Consider the following 21,000-nt stretch of genomic DNA (forward strand, 5'->3'; position numbering starts at 1 on the left):
AGGAGAGCAAAGTAAACTGGTTAATTGGGTACCAATCCATCAGGAAAGCAAAGTAAACTGGTTAATTGGGTACCAATCCATGAAGACTTTAGACAGCGTAAATCGTAGAGGTGATCTATGGTGCACAAAAATCCATAGAAAAAATAATGAAGTAGTCATTTATGCATTCAGGTCTGTAATTCATAGACACCTTCCATTTTTCACATCTTTGTTCTTATAATTAAGTTTCAAACTTTTAGTACCATATTGAGAAAGTAGACAATAGAAATTGTCAATGAGATGGTCAGTAATATCTGCAGTGGCAGTAAATAATTAATATTCAATTTACTTGACGTATGTAGCATCAGTCACAGAGATTCCATTTACTTAAGATTTCTCTTTTTTCTCTGCAAATATTTAATGGACCTTTTTCTAGACAGTTTATACACTAATTGAAAAAATGGAAACCTTTACTTGCTATGATTCTACAACTCTATTATGCAAAACTTACAAAACAAATAAAATGCATGTCGGCTAATGTCCACTGTCTGTACATGATGTTTTATTACTGAATGATCCAATATTTTGTGATTATCTGTATATTATCCCTATACCGCAAGAATGTCAACGAAAAAAAATTACCTAAATTCAACGATAGTCACAACGAACCTGTAGGTATCACTGACATTATAGAGTTAACAAGGATTATTAATTTCCTTCTCAACGGACTTTTGCAACCGTCAAGCATATCTCACAGGAAGCAAGAGTACATCTTGGGGTTTAGTTGGGAAAGGGTTATTCGTTTTTCTATGTGTTATTATTATTATTATTATTATTATTATTTTTGTACTTGTGTTTTTGTCGGCGTTTGCATGACTTGGTTATATCACCTGCATTGTCCCTTCTTTCTAGAGAATTTCAGACATTTACAAACGGACTTATAATGAAATTATATATCTCATTTCACGGATACGTTTACATCTTATATTGGCGCAATTACAGAAGTATGCAATTAACCAGACCCATTTTGTCTCGGCAAAATGCTGAATAGCTTTGTATTTCACACTTATGCCTAGGTATTACAAACATATATTTCTTTTCCCCAACACCTAACGCTTGTTTTATCTCAAAACAATAGGCGTCACAATATCAATATCAGCTTTCCATTTGTTATTAAGACCTTTCTTATATTTTTAAGTAAAAAAAAAAGATTTGGCACGAAAATAAAGTGTTTACAGACGACTACGTAGGACACAAAGAAGAGCAATAATATACGACATCAATTTTTTTATGGTCCTGTATAAAGCAACCATTGTATAGTAACATGACTTTATGGAGTATAAACCAGTATACATATCTCATCAATCATTGAATAATCTAAGTAGTTACACATATATGATAATTTATGAAGCATGTTTGAGAGTTCGGGTTTACAACTTGGTACGGAAGGAGCTTCAAATGGACAAATCAACGGGAATGATAATCACAATATACATCTGTCGTTTCAAGCAGAAATATGTAACATCATTTAAATCCGTGTGCAGTGTTCAACGGACTGTACATAATTTAAAGAAAAGAAAAAAACCCTCGCCTGCAAGAATTTTGATTGCTGTAGATTTATTACACAAGTACCTAAACAGACCAAATTTGTTATTGTTACCAAATGACATGAGCTGTAGTGGGTATGTATGACATACCGACAGTAGCAAGATTCATGATGGGATTCTATATCTCTTTATGTTTATTCTTAGTTTCCAAATTTCATATTAAATCATGCAGTAAGTATAGAGTACAATTTTTTAACCATACATCTAGATCTTCTTATGCTTTTTTCTTATTCATGGGATTTTTTCGGAAGAATGTCCTTTCTTATTTCTTTTTCAATTAAATCAAAATATCTTGATTATAAATGTTAACAATAGAATGATTTGTTTAAACTATTCACCTTATAAACGGCAGCAAGATACAGTACAATAAAATTCAATTCAATTCAATAAACAAAATGAGTTGAACATGTACGAAAACTTCGACTTAAAAACCTTATATTACATTCAACACTATCCATGTTTACAAAGTCTTAAAAACAAAATGAACGGTTGATTTTTCTTGATTGAAAACAAACAACGATCTTCCACAATGTTAAAATTAGAAAGAAATAACTTATTTACATTTTAGTGATTTTTTCCTCATATGAGTGTAATGTTTCAGTTTCTTAAATTATCCAACACGATTTAATTAGTACAATTACATGATACTTCTGAACATAAATCACATAAAACATAAAAAAAATCAACTCGGATCTACAAAACACACAAACTTAAAAAAAAGCTTAAACTTAACAAGTTAAGTCTTTTGTCAGTTTATTTTGTTATTTTCTCTCTCTTTTCATTATTCAAACTTCTCCAATATACTCCATAAAACTATTGAAAAATAAGAAATATTAAACATTAAATACACAGATATATCCATATATTTTATTACAACATACAGTCTAAGAAAGGTTAATATAAAGAACCACCTGTCAATCGTGTATTTTTAATATGTATATTTTTGAATACTTTAAGTCTTTTGATTTCCGCTAGAATATTTGTTTACTTAATTACTCTTAAAACCAGCAACATCGCTACAGTGTTGATACTATTAAACCTAACCAGCAGCAAGATATACTACAATAATATTTAAAAATGTCACCACAATAAATTCTATATCATATTGCAACAACTTTCATTTTCAAACAATTGAATATTAAACGGATTACAAAACATAATACTCTTGATATATAAAACTGAAATATATTATCCAAGGTAAATATTTTACCACCGGGGCAGTCATAACCAGTATCTCTTTTGCAAAGTATTCGTAAAATAATGATATTGTAAAATTGCAAAATTAAAGTATAATGTAACATGAAAACTGTTCTTTAAAGTCTCTAACTACATTTACTTCATCAAAACGTAAAACTAATAGAATAAAAAAAACGTTAATTTCTAGTGTTAAAAACAATGTCTTCTTCAGTAATTTAATCCTTTATATGTATAAGAAACCTGTATGAGTTGTAAATGTAATAACACATGTTCGTCCTGACTGTGATGTTTCTATTATAATATTGCTTCGTACTTACGTGTTACATTTTCGACACCGCCTGAAATGAAAATAAGAATATATAGGAAAACTGAAAACATGATACATGAACAAAACTCTATCTTACCTACAGTACCTTGTTCCTACAATATCACGAACTTCTACTGCATCAGTTCGATCACCATTTAAACGTGTCATATCATTTGTCATTAGCAAATTCAGTAAAACAAAACACTCTAGTCTCAATGGCAATAACTAATTAACTATAACTAAATTGCCTTGATAATCTACCATTTAGATTTCTAATTTATAAACAAATCAAAACAGAAATGACAAATATGAACAAATAAACATGAAGCATACGAATCAAAATGATAACAACAATTATTGATTTTAAACTAAAACAAGTCCTAAGCATGTTTAGTTTACATACATAATAAACATTACTTTATGTATATATTTCTGTCATGCTTATCAACCAAACAAAATATATTTGCTGTTATAGATAGTGTACACCGTGAAATACTATTGTTCGTGGGGAACATATTTTCATGGTTTTCATGGATATAGTTAACCACGAAAAGGACATTTTCCATTCATTTGTTTGATAGAGTTTCTACTTCACGATATCATATCTTTCCCCTATACCTCGAACATTGGTCCCCTAGGAATAAATAAACATACATATTTCCGTCAAAAGTATAATTCGTTACAAACAAATATTTTTAACTTGAATAAAACTTTTTTTAATTAAATACAACAAAATATTAGGTGTATTTTAAGTTAAGTACAACATTAATCATATAAAATGTGTATTATCGTTTTTTCTTAATTTTTTTTTCTCACTTTTTTCTATTTTATAATTGACCACAAGTTATTGTTTAACGGTAACATTAGCTCCTATACCCCTATCATTAAATTTCATTTTAAACTTACTCGGTATGAATTAGTATATACATCTACTTGCCTTACTGTCTATTAACAAATACCCCCAGAATTTGCAAACACTTTTCTTGTAAAAAATACAAACGATATAATATGTATAGTTTTCAAGGAAACCTTAACATTAGTGAAAGAAAACAAAAGAGCGAAGGATAAATTACTATTTACGTCATAATTATTTAGGTTTTTGTTGATTAGTATTTGATCTGTTCATATTTGATCAACAAAGAATGTCTGATATAATTTTCATATTTATAACATTTGTCATTTCAATTTTTCAATTAATCAGGAGATTACTGGCTCAAAGTGTCAACAAATAATTTATAACTTTTAAAATAAGATGCCTTATACAATTTGGTCTTTGTCCTCTTCCTTTTTTCATTAGCATCTATCATAATTGCCTGCTGTAACAAACTTATCTTAAGTAGTATATTGTATATACTTAACAGTCGGATGAAATAAATACATGTACTTATCTTACTTTCTCTTGATACTTACTTCCGGAAATAAACAAAACAGATATATCTTCACTAACAAGGATAGTAAACAGATCTTTTGTTTTATCAAATGAAAGCAGCAATGATATACAAAGATTATAGTTTCCTAATACGTATTCATTTATATAATGACGAAAAAGAGATAATTTTTTAATAGAATGGAGGCTTATAGTATTAATCAACAAAAGAAAAAAAAAGCCTCAGTATCTGACATTGAAGTGGTTAGCTTATGTCATGACTGGTTACATGTATCTGTCATCGATAGTATTATCAGAACATACATTGTTGAGAATGTCACCAAATAGTGCCTGAATGACATAGAAGTTCATTTTAGCTGGTCAAATGCTATGTTAACATACATTTATAAACTGTCAGAATTCGATCGTGATCATATATGAACAATTTTGTTATTAATTTTGTTTTTAATTTTTATCATTTTCATTTGATCTAGCTTGCTAATATCTATAAGGTAAATATTATCTGTATCTGACAAGTATGAGTTTTTGGTTTTTTTTAATCTACTCAGTCTTAGTTGTAAATTCCGTCAAAATTATTGTTTTAAATTTCCGAGACTTGTATATTCTCCATCAAACTGAGACACTCTGCATTGATCTATACATGTACTTATATAATTCTTTTCGATATTTACATACTCAAATAAAAGTATAAATCATTGTAAACAAATATTTTGAACTTGAATAAAACTCTTTTTAATGATATACAACTGAATATAAAAGTATGTTTAGTTAAATACAACATTAATAATATCAAATATGTATCATTGTTTTTTTTTTCTCTCTCTCTCTTTTTTCTATAATTGAACACGTTATTGTTTAACGGTAACATTATCTGCTTTCCGATATTCTATCTTTATTTTCTATCTAACTTTTCAAGCTATTTCGCAATTTGTAACAGATGATAATCTTATATAAATATCTGTAAATACTTTTGTTAACTTACTCGGTCTGAATGAGTATATAAATCTACTAGTCTTACAGTCTATTAACAAATACCCCCAGAATTTCCAAACATTGTTGTTTTAAAAAATACAAACAATATAATATGTATAGTTTTCAAGGAAACCTTAACAAAAGTGAAAGAAAACAAAATAGCAAAGGATAGATTACTATTAGGTGTTTGTTGATTAGTATTTGATATTTTCATATTTGATCAACAAAGAATGTCTGATATAATTTTCATATTTATAACATTTGTCATTTCAATTTTTCAATTAATCAGGAGATTACTGGCTTAAAGTGTCAACAAATAATTTATAACTTTTAAAATAAGATGCCTTATACAATTTGGTCTTTGTCCTCTTCCTTTTTTTCATTAGCATCTATCATAATTGCCTGCTGTCACAAACTTATCTTAAGTAGTATATTGTATATACTTAACAGTCGGATGAAATAAATACATGTACTTATCTTACTTTCTCTTGATACTTACAAACTGAAATAAACAAAACAGATATATCTTCACTAACAAGGATAGTAAACAGATCTTTTGTTTTATCAAATGAAAGCAGCAATGATATACAAAGATTACAGTTTCCTAATACGTATTCATTTATATAATGACGAAAAAGAGATAAATTTTTAATAGAATGGAGGCTTATAGTATTACTCAACAAAAGAAACAAAAGCCTCAGTATCTGACATTGAAGTGGTTAGCTTATGTCATCACTGGTTACATATATCTCTCATCGATAGTATTATCAGAACATACATTGAGGAGAATGTTAACAAATGGTGTCTTAATGACATAGAAGTTCATTTTAGCTGGTTAAATGCTATGTTAACATACATTTATAAACTGTAAGAATTTGATCATGATCATATATGAACAATTTTGTTATTAATTTTCTTTTTAATTTTTGTCATTTTCATTTGATCTAGCTTAGTAATATCTATAACGTAAATATTATCTGTATCTGACAAGTATGGGTTTTTTTTAATCAACTCAGTCTCAGTTGTAAATTCCGTCAAAATTATTGTTTTAAATTTCCTAGACTTGTATATTCTCCATCAAACTGAGACACTCTGCATTGATCTATACTTATATATTTTTTTTCGATATTTACATACTCAAATAAAAGTATAAATCATTGCAAACAAATATTTTGAACTTGAATAAAACTCTTTTTAATGATATACAACTGAATATAAAAGTATGTTTAGTTAAATACAACATTAATAATATCAAATATGTATTATTGTTTTTTTTTTTTCTCTCTCTCTTTTTTCTATAATTGAACACGTTATTGTTTAACGGTAACATTATCTGCATTCCGATATTCTATCTTTATTTTCTATCTAACTTTTCAAGCTATTTCGCAATTTCTAACAGATGATAATCTTATATAAATATCTGTAAATACTTTTGTTAACTTACTCGGTCTGAATGAGTATATAAATCTACTTGTCTTACAGTCTATTAACAAATACCCCCAGAATTTCCAAACATTGTTGTTTTAAAAAATACAAACGATATAATATGTATAGTTTTCAAGGAAACCTTAACAAAAGTGAAAGAAAACAAAATAGCAAAGGATAGATTACTATTTACGTCATAATTATTTAGGTGTTTGTTGATTAGTATTTGATATGTTCATATTTGATCAACAAAGAATGTCTGATATAATTTTCATATTTATAACATTTGTCATTTCAATTTTTCAATTAATCAGGAGATTACTGGCTCAAAGTGTCAACAAATAATTTATAACTTTTAAAATAAGATGCCTTATACAATTTGGTCTTTGTCCTCTTCCTTTTTTTCATTAGCATCTATCATAATTGCCTGCTGTCACAAACTTATCTTAAGTAGTATATTGTATATACTTAACAGTCGGATGAAATAAATACATGTACTTATCTTACTTTCTCTTGATACTTACGAACTGAAATAAACAAAACAGATATATCTTCACTAACAAGGATAGTAAACAGATCTTTTGTTTTATCAAATGAAAGCAGCAATGATATACAAAGATTACAGTTTCCTAATACGTATTCATTTATATAATGACGAAAAAGAGATAAATTTTTAATAGAATGGAGGCTTATAGTATTAATCAACAAAAGAAAAAAAAAGCCTCAGTATCTGACATTGAAGTGGTTAGCTTATGTCATGACTGGTTACATGTATCTGTCATCGATAGTATTATCAGAACATACATTGTTGAAAATGTCACCAAATAGTGTCTTAATGACATAGAAGTTCATTTTAGCTGGTCAAATGCTATGTTAACATACATTTATAAACTGTCAGAATTCGATCGTGATCATATATGAACAATTTTGTTATTAATTTTGTTTTTAATTTTTATCATTTTCATTTGATCTAGCTTGCTAATATCTATAAGGTAAATATTATCTGTATCTGACAAGTATGAGTTTTTGGTTTTTTTTAATCTACTCAGTCTTAGTTGTAAATTCCGTCAAAATTATTGTTTTAAATTTCCTAGACTTGTATATTCTCCATCAAACTGAGACACTCTGCATTGATCTATACATGTACTTATATAATTCTTTTCGATATTTACATACTCAAATAAAAGTATAAATCATTGTAAACAAATATTTTGAACTTGAATAAAACTCTTTTTAATGATATACAACTGAATATAAAAGTATGTTTAGTTAAATACAACATTAATAATATCAAATATGTATCATTGTTTTTTTTTTTTCTCTCTCTCTCTCTTTTTTCTATAATTGAACACGTTATTGTTTAACGGTAACATTATCTGCTTTCCGATATTCTATCTTTATTTTCTATCTAACTTTTCAAGCTATTTCGCAATTTCTAACAGATGATAATCTTATATAAATATCTGTAAATACTTTTGTTAACTTACTCGGTCTGAATGAGTATATAAATCTACTAGTCTTACAGTCTATTAACAAATACCCCCAGAATTTCCAAACATTGTTGTTTTAAAAAATACAAACAATATAATATGTATAGTTTTCAAGGAAACCTTAACAAAAGTGAAAGAAAACAAAATAGCAAAGGATAGAATACTATTTAGGTGTTTGTTGATTAGTATTTGATATGTTCATATTTGATCAACAAAGAATGTCTGATATAATTTTCATATTTATAACATTTGTCATTTCAATTTTTCAATTAATCAGGAGATTACTGGCTCAAAGTGTCAACAAATAATTTATAACTTTTAAAATAAGATGCCTTATACAATTTGGTCTTTGTCCTCTTCCATTTTGCATTAGCATCTATCATAATTGCCTGCTGTAACAAACTTATCTTAAGTAGTATATTGTATATACTTAACAGTCGGATGAAATAAATACATGTACTTATCTTACTTTCTCTTGATACTTACAGGCTGAAATAAATAAAACAGATATATCTTCACTAACAAGGATAGTAAACAGATCTTTTGTTTCATCAAATGAAAGCAGCAATGATATACAAAGATTACAGTTTCCTAATACGTATTCATTTATATAATGACGAAAAAGAGATAAATTTTTAATAGAATGGAGGCTTATAGTATTACTCAACAAAAGAAAAAAAAGCCTCAGTATCTGACATTGAAGTGGTTAGCTTATGTCATGACTGGTTACATGTATCTCTCATCGATAGTATTATCAGAACATACATTGTTGAGAATGTCAACAAATAGTGTCTTAATGACATAGAAGTTCATTTTAGCTGGTCAAATGCTATATTAACATACATTTACAAACTGTAAGAATTTGATCATGATCATATATGAACAATTTTGTTATTAATTTTCTTTTTAATTTTTATCATTTTCATTTGATCTAGCTTGCTAATATCTATAAGGTAAATATTATCTGTATCTGACAAGTATGAGTTTTTGTTTTTTTTAATCTACTCAGTCTTAGTTGTAAATTCCGTCAAAATTATTGTTTTAAATTTCCTAGACTCGTATATTATCCATCACACTGAGACACTCTGCATTGATCTATACATGTACTTATATAATTTATTTCGATATTTACATACTCAAATAAAAGTATAAATCATTGCAAACAAATATTTTGAACTTGAATAAAACTCTTTTTAATGATATACAACTGAATATAAAAGTATTTTTAGTTAAATACAACATAAATAATATCAAATATGTATTATTGTTTTTTGTCTCTCTTTTTTTCTATAATTGAACACGTTATTGCTTAACGGTAACATTATCTGCATTCCGATATTCTAATGTTATTTCCTATCTAACTTTTCAAGCTATTTCGCAATTTTTAACACATGATAATCTTATATAAATATCTTTAAAAACTTTTGTTAACTTACTCGATCTGAATGAGTATACACATCTACTTGTCTTACAGTCTATTAACAAATACCCCCAGAATTTCCAAACTTTTTTGTTGTAAAAAATACAAACGATATAATATGTATAATTTTCATGGAAACCTTAACAGTAGTGAAAGAAAACAAAATAGCAAAGGATAGAATACTATTTACGTCATAATTATTTAGGTGTTTGTTGATTAGTATTTGATATGTTCATATTTGATCAACAAAGAATGTCTGATATAATTTTCATATTTATAACATTTGTCATTTCAATTTTTCAATTAATCAGGAGATTACTGGCTCAAAGTGTCAACTAATAATTTATAACTTTTAAAATAAGATGCCTTATACAATTTGGTCTTTGTCCTCTTCCTTTTTTTCATTAGCATCTATCGTAATTGCCTGCTGTAACAAACTTATCTTAAGTAGTATATTGTATATACTTAACAGTTGGATGAAATAAATACATGTACTTATCTTACTTTCTCTTGATACTTACGCCCTGAAATAAACAAAACAGATATATCTTCACTAACAAGGATAGTAAACAGATCTTTTGTTTTATCAAATGAAAGCAGCAATGATATACAAAAATTATAGTTTCCTAATACGTATTCATTTATATAATGACGAAAAAGAGATAAATTTTTAATAGAATGGAGGCTTATAGTATTACTCAACAAAAGAAAAAAAGCCTCAGTATCTGACATTGAAGTGGTTAGCTTATGTCATGACTGGTTACATGTATCTCTCATCGATAGTATTATCAGAACATACATTGTTGAAAATGTCAACAAATAGTGTCTTAATGACATAGAAGTTCATTTTAGCTGGTCAAATGCTATGTTAACATACATTTACAAACTGTAAGAATTTGATCATGATCATGTATGAACAATTTTGTTATTAATTTTCTTTTTAATTTTTATCATTTTCATTTGATCTACCTTGCTAATATCTATAACGAAAATATTATCTGTATCTGACAAGTATGGGGTTTTTTTTTTAATCTACTCAGTCTCAGTTGTAAATTCCGTCAAAATTATTGTTTTAAATTTCCTAGACTTGTATATTTTCTATCAATTTGAGACACTCTGCATTGATCTATACATGTACTTATATATTTTTTTCGATACTTACATACTCATATACAAGTATAAATCAATGCAAACAAATATTTTCTACTTGAATAAAACTCTTTTTAATGATATACAACTGAATATAAAAGTTTTTTTAGTCATATACAACATAAATAATATCAAATATGTATCATTGTTGTTTTTTTTTTTTTTTTAATTTTCTCTCTCTCTTTTTTCTCTAATTGAACACGTTATTGTTTATATTGTTTAACGGTAACATTATCTGCATTCCGATATTCTAACTTTATCTTCTATCTAACTTTTCAAGCTATTTCGCACTTTCTAACTGATGATAATCTTATATAAATATCTTTAAATACTTTTGTTAACTTACTCGGTCTGAATGAGTATATATATCTACCTGTCTTACAGTCTATTAACAGATACCCCCAAAATTTCCAAACATTTTTGTTGTAAAAAATACAAACGATATAATATGTATAGTTTTCAAGGAAACCTTAATAGTAGTGAAAGAAAACAAAATAGCAAAGGATAGATTACTATTTACGTCATAATTATTTAGGTGTTTGTTGATAAGTATTTGATATGTTCATATTTGATCAACAAAGAATGTCTGATATAATTTTCATATTTATAACATTTGTCATTTCAATTTTTCAATTAATCAGGAGATTACTGGCTCAAAGTGTCAACAAATAATTTATAACTTTTAAAATAAGATGCCTTATACAATTTGGTCTTTGTCCTCTTCCTTTTTTTCATTAGCATCTATCGCAATTGCCTGCTGTTACAAACTTATCTTAAGTAGTATATTGTATATACTTAACAGTCGGATGAAATAAATACATGTACTTATCTTACTTTCTCTTGATACTTACGAACTGAAATAAACAAAACAGATATATCTTCACTAACAAGGATAGTAAACAGATCTTTTGTTTTATCAAATGAAAGCAGCAATGATATACAAAGATTATAGTTTCCTAATACGTATTCATTTATATAATGACGAAAAAGAGATAAATTTTTAATAGAATGGAGGCTTATAGTATTACTCAACAAAAGAAAAAAAGCCTCAGTATCTGACATTGAAGTGGTTAGCTTATGTCATGACTGGTTACATGTATCTCTCATCGATAGTATTATCAGAACATACGTTGTTGAAAATGTCAACAAATAGTGTCTTAATGACATAGAAGTTCATTTTAGCTGGTGAAATGCTATCTTAACATACATTTATAAACTGTCAGAATTTGATCGTGATCATATATGAACAATTTTGTCATTAATTTTCTTTTTAATTTTTATCATTTTCATTTGATCTACCTTGCTAATATCTATAACGTAAATATTATCTGTATCTGACAAGTATGGGTTTTTTTAATTAACTCAGTCTCAGTTGTATATTCCGTCAAAATTATTGTTTTAAATTTCCTAGACTTGCATATTCACTATCAAACTTAGACACTCTGCATTGATCTATACATGTACTTATATAATTTTTTTTCGATATTTACATACTCAAATAAAAGTATAGATCATTGCAAAAAAATATTTTGAACTTGAATAAAACTCTTTTTAATGATATACAACTGAATGTAAAAGTATTTTTAGTTAAATACAACATAAATAATATCAAATAAGTATTATTGTTTTTTGGTTTTTTCTTTCTCTCTCTCTTTTTTCTATAATTTCTAAATATCTTTAAATACTTTTGTTAACTTACTCGGTCTGAATGAGTATATACATCTACCTGTCTTACAGTCTATTAACAGATACCCCCAAAATTTCCAAACATTTTTGTTGTAAAAAATACAAACGATATAATATGTATAGTTTTCAAGGAAACCTTAACAGTAGTGAAAGAAAACAAAATAGCAAAGGATAGATTACTATTTACGTCATAATTATTTAGGTGTTTGTTGATTAGTATTTGATATGTTCATATTTGATCAACAAAGAATGTCTGATATAATTTTCATATTTATAACATTTGTCATTTCAATTTTTCAATTAATCAGGAGATTACTGGCTCAAAGTGTCAACAAATAATTTATAACTTTTAAAATAAGATGCCTTATACAATTTGGTCTTTGTCCTCTTCCTTTTTTTCATTAGCATCTATCGCAATTGCCTGCTGTTACAAACTTATCTTAAGTAGTATATTGTATATACTTAACAGTCGGATGAAATAAATACATGTACTTATGTTACTTTCTCTTGATACTTACAAACTGAAATAAACAAAACAGATATATCTTCACTAACACGGAGAGTAAACAGATCTTTTCTTTTATCAAATGAAAGCAGCAATGATATACAAAGATTATAGTTTCCTAATACGTATTCATTTATATAATGACGAAAAAGAGATAAATTTTTAATAGAATGGAGGCTTATAGTATTACTCAACAAAAGAAAAAAAAGCCTCAGTATCTGACATTGAAGTGGTTAGCTTATGTCATGACTGGTTACATATATCTCTCATCGATAGTATTATCAGAACATACATTGCTGAGAATGTTTACAAATGGTGCCTTAATGACATAGAAGTTCATTTTAGCTGGTGAAATGATATGTTAACATTCATTTATAAACTGAAAGAATTTGATCATGATCATATATGAACAATTTTGTTATTAATTTTCTTTTTAATTTTTGTCATTTTCATTTGATCTAGCTTAGTAATATCTATAACGTAAATATTATCTGTATCTGACAAGTATGGGTTTTTTTTTTTTAATCAACTCAGTCTCAGTTGTAAATTCCCTCAAAATTATTGTTTTAAATTTCCTAGACTTGTATATTCTCTATCAAACTGAGACACTCTGCATTGATATTTACATGTACTTATATAATTTTTTTTCGATATTTACATACTCAAATAAAAGTATAAATCATTGCAAAAAATATTTTGAACTTGAATAAAACTCTTTTTAATAATATACAACTGAATATAAAAGTATTTTTAGTTAAATACAACATAAATAATATCAAATAAGTATTATTGTTTTTTGGTTTTTTTTTTTTTTCTCTCTCTCTTTTTTCTATAATTGAACACGTTATTTTTTAACGGTAACATTATCTGCATTCCGATATTCTATCTTTATCTTCTATCTAACTTTTCAAGCTATTTCGCAATTTCTAACAGATGATAATCTTATATAAATATCTTTAAATACTTGTGTTAACTTCCTCAGTCTGAATGAGTATATACATCTACCTGTCTTACAGTCTATTAACAGATACCCCCAAATTTCCAAACATTTTTTTGTAAAAAGTACAAACGATATAATATGTATAGTTTTCAAGGAAACCTTAACAGTAGTGAAAGAAAACAAAATAGCAAAGGATAGAATACTATTTACGTCATAATTATTTAGGTGTTTGTTGATTAGTATTTGATATGTTCATATTTGATCAACAAAGAATGTCTGATATAATTTTCATATTTATAACATTTGTCATTTCAATTTTTCAATTAATCAGGAGATTACTGGCTCAAATTGTCAACAAATAATTTATAACTTTTAAAATAAGATGCCTTATACAATTTGGTCTTTGTCCTCTTCCTTTTTTTCATTAGCATCTATCGTAATTGCCTGCTGTCACAAACTTATCTTAAGTAGTATATTGTATATACTTAACAGTCGGATGAAATAAATACATGTACTTATCTTACTTTCTCTTGATACTTACGAACTGAAATAAACAAAACAGATATATCTTCACTAACAAGGATAGTAAACAGATCTTTTGTTTTATCAAATGAAAGCAGCAATGATATACAAAGATTATAGTTTCCTAATACGTATTCATTTATATAATGACGAAAAAGAGATAAATTTTTAATAGAATGGAGGCTTATAGTATTACTCAACAAAAGAAAAAATGCCTCAGTATCTGACATTGAAGTGGTTAGCTTATGTCATGACTGGTTACATGTATCTCTCATCGATAGTATTATCAGAACATACATTGTTGAAAATGTCAACAAATAGTGTCTGAATGACATAGAAGTTCATTTTAGCTGGTGAAATGCTATCTTAACATACATTTATAAACTGTCAGAATTTGATCGTGATCATATATGAACAATTTTGTCATTAATTTTCTTTTTAATTTTTATCATTTTCATTTGATCTACCTTGCTAATATCTATAACGTAAATATTATCTGTATCTGACAAGTATGGGTTTTTTTTAATTAACTCAGTCTCAGTTGTATATTCCGTCAAAATTATTGTTTTAAATTTCCTAGACTTGCATATTCACTATCAAACTTAGACACTCTGCATTGATCTATACATGTACTTATATAATTTTTTTTCGATATTTACATACTCAAATAAAAGTATAGATCATTGCAAAAAAATATTTTGAACTTGAATAAAACTCTTTTTAATGATATACAACTGAATGTAAAAGTATTTTTAGTTAAATACAACATAAATAATATCAAATAAGTATTATTGTTTTTTGGTTTTTTTTTTTTTCTCTCTCTTTTTTCTATAATTTCTAAATATCTTTAAATACTTTTGTTAACTTACTCGGTCTGAATGAGTATATACATCAACCTGTCTTACAGTCTATTAACAGATACCCCCAAAATTTCCAAACATTTTTGTTGTAAAAAATACAAACGATATAATATGTACAGTTTTCAAGGAAACCTTAACAGTAGTGAAAGAAAACAAAATAGCAAAGGATAGATTACTATTTACGTCATAATTATTTAGGTGTTTGTTGATTAGTATTTGATATGTTCATATTTGATCAACAAAGAATGTCTGATATAATTTTCATATTTATAACATTTGTCATTTCAATTTTTCAATTAATCAGGAGATTACTGGCTCAAAGTGTCAACAAATAATTTATAACTTTTAAAATAAGATGCCTTATACAATTTGGTCTTTGTCCTCTTCCTTTTTTTCATTAGCATCTATCGCAATTGCCTGCTGTTACAAACTTATCTTAAGTAGTATATTGTATATACTTAACAGTCGGATGAAATAAATACATGTACTTATCTTACTTTCTCTTGATACTTACGAACTGAAATAAACAAAACAGATATATCTTCACTAACAAGGATAGTAAACAGATCTTTTGTTTTATCAAATGAAAGCAGCAATGATATACAAAGATTATAGTTTCCTAATACGTATTCATTTATATAATGACGAAAAAGAGATAAATTTTTAATAGAATGGAGGCTTATAGTATTACTCAACAAAAGAAAAAAAAGCCTCAGTATCTGACATTGAAGTGGTTAGCTTATGTCATGACTGGTTACATATATCTCTCATCGATAGTATTATCAGAACATACATTGCTGAGAATGTTTACAAATGGTGCCTTAATGACATAGAAGTTCATTTTAGCTGGTGAAATGCTATGTTAACATTCATTTATAAACTGAAAGAATTTGATCATGATCATATATGAACAATTTTGTTATTAATTTACTTTTTATTTTTTGTCATTTTCATTTGATCTAGCTTGCTAATATCTATAACGTAAATATTATCTGTATCTGACAAGTATGGGTTTTTTTTTTTAATCAACTCAGTCTCAGTTGTAAATTCCGTCAAAATTATTGTTTTAAATTTCCTAGACTTGTATATTCTCTATCAAACTGAGACACTCTGCATTGATATTTACATGTACTTATATATTTTTTTTTCGATATTTACATACTCAAATAAAAGTATAAATCATTGCAAAAAAATATTTTGAACTTGAATAAAACTCTTTTTAATAATATACAACTGAATATAAAAGTATTTTTAGTTAAATACAACATAAATAATATCAAATAAGTATTATTGTTTTTTGGTTTTTTTTTTTTCTCTCTCTCTTTTTTCTATAATTGAACACGTTATTTTTTAACGGTAACATTATCTGCATTCCGATATTCTATCTTTATCTCCTATCTAACTTTTCAAGCTATTTCGCAATTTCTAACAGATGATAATCTTATATAAATATCTTTAAATACTTGTGTTAACTTCCTCAGTCTGAATGAGTATATACATCTACCTGTCTTACAGTCTATTAACAGATACCCCCAAATTTCCAAACATTTTTTTGTAAAAAGTACAAACGATATAATATGTATAGTTTTCAAGGAAACCTTAACAGTAGTGAAAGGAAACAAAATAGCAAAGGATAGAATACTATTTACGTCATAATTATTTAGGTGTTTGTTGATTAGTATTTGATATGTTCATATTTGATCAACAAAGAATGTCTGATATAATTTTCATATTTATAACATTTGTCATTTCAATTTTTCAATTAATCAGGAGATTACTGGCTCAAATTGTCAACAAATAATTTATAACTTTTAAAATAAGATGCCTTATACAATTTGGTCTTTGTCCTCTTCCTTTTTTTCATTAGCATCTATCGTAATTGCCTGCTGTCACAAACTTATCTTAAGTAGTATATTGTATATACTTAACAGTCGGATGAAATAAATACATGTACTTATCTTACTTTCTCTTGATACTTACGAACTGAAATAAACAAAACAGATATATCTTCACTAACAAGGATAGTAAACAGATCTTTTGTTTTATCAAATGAAAGCAGCAATGATATACAAAGATTATAGTTTCCTAATACGTATTCATTTATATAATGACGAAAAAGAGATAAATTTTTAATAGAATGGAGGCTTATAGTATTACTCAACAAAAGAAAAAATGCCTCAGTATCTGACATTGAAGTGGTTAGCTTATGTCATGACTGGTTACATGTATCTCTCATCGATAGTATTATCAGAACATACATTGTTGAAAATGTCAACAAATAGTGTCTGAATGACATAGAAGTTCATTTTAGCTGGTGAAATGCTATCTTAACATACATTTATAAACTGTCAGAATTTGATCGTGATCATATATGAACAATTTTGTCATTAATTTTCTTTTTAATTTTTATCATTTTCATTTGATCTACCTTGCTAATATCTATAACGTAAATATTATCTGTATCTGACAAGTATGGGTTTTTTTTAATTAACTCAGTCTCAGTTGTATATTCCGTCAAAATTATTGTTTTAAATTTCCTAGACTTGCATATTCACTATCAAACTTAGACACTCTGCATTGATCTATACATGTACTTATATAATTTTTTTTCGATATTTACATACTCAAATAAAAGTATAGATCATTGCAAAAAAATATTTTGAACTTGAATAAAACTCTTTTTAATGATATACAACTGAATGTAAAAGTATTTTTAGTTAAATACAACATAAATAATATCAAATAAGTATTATTGTTTTTTGGTTTTTTTTTTTTTTTCTCTCTCTTTTTTCTATAATTTCTAAATATCTTTAAATACTTTTGTTAACTTACTCGGTCTGAATGAGTATATACATCAACCTGTCTTACAGTCTATTAACAGATACCCCCAAAATTTCCAAACATTTTTGTTGTAAAAAATACAAACGATATAATATGTACAGTTTTCAAGGAAACCTTAACAGTAGTGAAAGAAAACAAAATAGCAAAGGATAGATTACTATTTACGTCATAATTATTTAGGTGTTTGTTGATTAGTATTTGATATGTTCATATTTGATCAACAAAGAATGTCTGATATAATTTTCATATTTATAACATTTGTCATTTCAATTTTTCAATTAATCAGGAGATTACTGGCTCAAAGTGTCAACAAATAATTTATAACTTTTAAAATAAGATGCCTTATACAATTTGGTCTTTGTCCTCTTCCTTTTTTTCATTAGCATCTATCGCAATTGCCTGCTGTTACAAACTTATCTTAAGTAGTATATTGTATATACTTAACAGTCGGATGAAATAAATACATGTACTTATCTTACTTTCTCTTGATACTTACGAACTGAAATAAACAAAACAGATATATCTTCACTAACAAGGATAGTAAACAGATCTTTTGTTTTATCAAATGAAAGCAGCAATGATATACAAAGATTATAGTTTCCTAATACGTATTCATTTATATAACGACGAAAAAGAGATAAATTTTTGATAGAATGGAGGCTTATAGTATTACTCAACAAAAGAAAAAAAGCCTCAGTATCTGACATTGAAGTGGTTAGCTTATGTCATGACTGGTTACATGTATCTCTCATCGATAGTATTATCAGAACATACATTGTTGAAAATGTCAACAAATAGTGTCTGAATGACATAGAAGTGCATTTTAGCTGGTGAAATGATATGTTAACATACATTTATAAACTGTCAGAATTTGATCGTGATCATATATGAACAATTTTGTTATTAATTTTCTTTTTAATTTTTATCATTTTCATTTGATCTACCTTGCTAATATCTATAACGTAAATATTATCTGTATCTGACAAGTATGGGTTTTTTTTAATTAACTCAGTCTCAGTTGTAAATTCCGCCAAAATTATTGTTTTAAATTTCCTAGACTTGCATATTCACTATCAAACTTAGACACTCTGCATTGATCTATACATGTACTTATATAATTTGTTTTCGATATTTACATACTCAAATAAAAGTATAAATCATTGCAAAAAAATATTTTGAACTTGAATAAAACTCTTTTTAATGATATACAACTGAATGTAAAAGTATTTTTAGTTAAATACAACATAAATAATATCAAATAAGTATTATTGTTTTTTGGTTTTTTTTCTCTCTCTTTTTTCTATAATTTCTAAATATCTTTAAATACTTTTGTTAACTTACTCGGTCTGAATGAGTATATACATCTACCTGTCTTACAGTCTATTAACAGATACCCCCAAAATTTCCAAACATTTTTGTTGTAAAAAATACAAACGATATAATATGTATAGTTTTCAAGGAAACCTTAACAGTAGTGAAAGAAAACAAAATAGCAAAGGATAGATTACTATTTACGTCATAATTATTTAGGTGTTTGTTGATTAGTATTTGATATGTTCATATTTGATCAACAAAGAATGTCTGATATAATTTTCATATTTATAACATTTGTCATTTCAATTTTTCAATTAATCAGGAGATTACTGGCTCAAAGTGTCAACAAATAATTTATAACTTTTAAAATAAGATGCCTTATACAATTTGGTCTTTGTCCTCTTCCTTTTTTTCATTAGCATCTATCGCAATTGCCTGTTGTCACAAACTTATCTTAAGTAGTATATTGTATATACTTAACAGTCGGATGAAATAAATACATGTACTTATCTTACTTTCTCTTGATACTTACAAACTGAAATAAACAAAACAGATATATCTTCACTAACAAGGATAGTAAACAGATCTTTTGTTTTATCAAATGAAAGCAGCAATGATATACAAAGATTATAGTTTCCTAATACGTATTCATTTATATAATGACGAAAAAGAGATAAATTTTTAATAGAATGGAGGCTTATAGTATTACTCAACAAAAGAAAAAAAGCCTCAGTATCTGACATTGAAGTGGTTAGCTTATGTCATGACTGGTTACATGTATCTCTCATCGATAGTATTATCAGAACATACGTTGTTGAAAATGTCAACAAATAGTGTCTTAATGACATAGAAGTTCATTTTGGCTGGTGAAATGCTATGTTAACATACATTTACAAACTGTAAGAATTTGATCATGATCATATATGAACAATTTTGTTATTAATTTTCTTTTTAATTTTTATCATTTTCATTTGATCTACCTTGCTAATATCTATAACGAAAATATTATCTGTATCTGACAAATATGGGTTTTTTTTTTAATCTACTCAGTCTCAGTTGTAAATTCCGTCAAAATTATTGTTTTAAATTTCCTAGACTTGTATATTTTCTATCAATTTGAGACACTCTGCATTGATCTATACATGTACTTATATATTTTTTTCGATATTACATACTCAAATACAAGTATAAATCAATGCAAACAAATATTTTCCACTTGAATAAAACTCTTTTTAATGATATACAACTGAATATAAAAGTTTTTTTAGTCATATACAACATAAATAATATCAAATATGTATCATTGTTGTTTTTTTTTTTTTTTTGTTTTCTCTCTCTTTTTTCTCTAATTGAACACGTTATTGTTTATATTGTTTAACGGTAACATTATCTGCATTCC

At 26.5% G+C, this 21,000-nt stretch overlaps 1 protein-coding gene and 1 long non-coding RNA gene across 17 annotated transcripts in view; both read right to left on the bottom strand.

The window, feature by feature from the left end:
• LOC148604626 (transcription intermediary factor 1-beta-like) overlaps nucleotides 1-21,000 on the bottom strand; it is a 293,163-nt gene that overhangs the window by 105,419 nt on the left and 166,744 nt on the right. The gene's annotated exons all lie outside the window — the stretch shown is intronic.
• LOC148604632 (uncharacterized) lies at nucleotides 1,292-8,517 on the bottom strand. The gene is made up of 2 exons (XR_015916020.1): nucleotides 3,101-8,517; nucleotides 1,292-2,399 (listed from the first exon to the last, which is right to left on the bottom strand). It is a non-coding gene; the product is annotated as an uncharacterized LOC148604632 (long non-coding RNA).

This window comes from Perna viridis, chromosome 10 (genome assembly GCF_037379345.1).
Source record: "Perna viridis isolate PV_CMFRI_1.1 ecotype Kerala chromosome 10, ASM3737934v1, whole genome shotgun sequence".
Lineage (NCBI taxonomy): Eukaryota > Metazoa > Mollusca > Bivalvia > Mytilida > Mytilidae > Perna > Perna viridis.